The sequence below is a fragment of the Myxine glutinosa genome, chromosome 6 (assembly GCF_964187855.1).
Source record: "Myxine glutinosa chromosome 6, kmMyxGlut1.1, whole genome shotgun sequence".
NCBI classification, from domain to species: Eukaryota; Metazoa; Chordata; class Myxini; order Myxiniformes; family Myxinidae; genus Myxine; species Myxine glutinosa.
This window is the reverse complement of record NC_136266.1, coordinates 9,980,420-9,982,361: the sequence shown is the minus strand read 5'-3', so window position 1 is coordinate 9,982,361 and position 1,942 is coordinate 9,980,420.

Genomic DNA, 1,942 nt, shown 5'->3' with positions numbered 1-1,942 from the left:
AACGACGCCGTTGGACGTCCACCAGCAGTCCGTGTGCGCAGAGGAAGTCGGCGCCTAGCAGAGCCACGGGCACGTTGGCGGTTACAAACGTCCAAGCAAAGCGTTGGCCGCCGAAGCAGAGGGTGACGTTGCGCGGGCCGAAGGTGCGGATAGTCGATCCGTTGGCCGCAACTAAGGAGGGGCCGCAAACCGCGGATTGCCTGTCCTGGTCAGAGGCGGGTATGACGCTCAGTTGGGCGCCGGTGTCGCACAGGAAGCGCCGTCCGGACGCTTTATCCATGATGAACAGTAAGTTGCCCGTGTGGCCGGCGCTCATGGCTGGTAATGAACGCCGGCCCGGCCGTTTCCCGGCCTGCCGAAGGTGCACGGGGGTCGGCATGTCCGGGCCTTCTGTCCGAACCTGGCATGATAGTAACACCACGCTTGGTCAGGTGGAGGCCTCGGTCGTCGTGCCGGAGGTGGTCGGCTCGGTAGAGCGGCCGCCAATGGCGTCGGCAGTTCGGCCGTCGACCGTGCCGGGTGCTCGGGCGCCCTGGGTGTTGCGTCGGACGGCGGTGGGTCCCATGTTGCCGCTACGATGCGCTGTCCTGCGGCCGAGATCTTGTCGGCTTCTCTGGCAAGGGCCCGGGGATCTGTGATCGTCGTGCTTGCCAGGGCGAGGCGTACCGGGTTAGGCAGCTGACGGAAGAACAGCTCCCGGAACAGGAATGCCGGAGAGTGCTCGCCGAGCAGTGAAAGCATGTAGTCCATGCGCTCGGAAGGGCGCGTGTCGCCGAGCTCAGGCAGATCGAGCAGGCGCCGTGCGCGTTCCGCCGATGGGAGGGCGAAAGCATCGAGGAGCAGCTTCTTAATCGCGCCGTATTTGTCAGCGGCTGGCGGGCTTTCGAGGAGGCTCAGGGCGCGGGTCGCGGTAACCGACCCGAGCGCAGCTACCACATGGTGGAAGCGGGTGTCGTCGGCCGTGATGCCTCGCAGGGCGAACAGGGACTCCGCCTGTGCGAACCAAACCGCCGCGTGAGCCTCCCAGAAGGTAGGCAGTTTAAGGGCGACTGCCGTGTCCATGTCGATAGGTCACCAATGAAGGAGCCGGGGCTCCCACGTCGATCGGAAGAATGGACGCGACAAAAAGCTAGAATTCATCTGAGTTGCTTTAATGAAATCAAACACTCAGGCACTCTGAAAAACGGTTTATCAGTCAGCAATATATATCTATTCCGCCAGGGGGTTTGCCCAGGCCCGGCGCCAGGGGGCGTGGCCCAGCGTCCTGGCTGCGGCCTGGCAAGTTGAGGGCGAGCCTGCCCGGGCATGCCCGGGCATGCCCGGGCGTCCCGACTGAGGCCTGGCAAGTTGAGCGCGGGCCTGGGCGTCCTGGACGAGCCCGGCATGGTGATCGCTCCGCGTCCTTGATAGGTGCAAGGCGATTGTGAAAACTCAGCGGCAGCCGCTACAATGTTGAAATATGTTGAAAAAGTCAAAACTTTACATGGGGTGTACTTACTTTTTCACTAGTACCGACCCCTGATGCACTCCCACCTTCACCTCAAACTCACCATTGTTCCCCGTTCCTTCGTCCTTACAGCTGTGAGCACTCTTTTGTACATTGCCATCACTACTCTGATCAACCATTCCTCCACTCCTAACTTCCTCAATGCCCATGTCAATACTTCACCTGGAACCCTATCGAATGCTTTCTACAGATCAACAAACCCAAGAAACAACTTCTTCCTCTTCTCCCATGTACTTCTCCTGCAACTGCCTCACAATGAAAAGCGTGTCTGTCATTCCTCTTCCTGGCATAAATCCAAACTGCTTTTCGTCGATCTTCACTTTCTTCCTTATCCTCCTCTCCAACACCTTTCCAATACCTTCATTCCATGCTCCAATAACTTTATCGCTCGGTACGAGCCACACTCCAGAGGGTCACCTTTCCCCTTGTATAGAA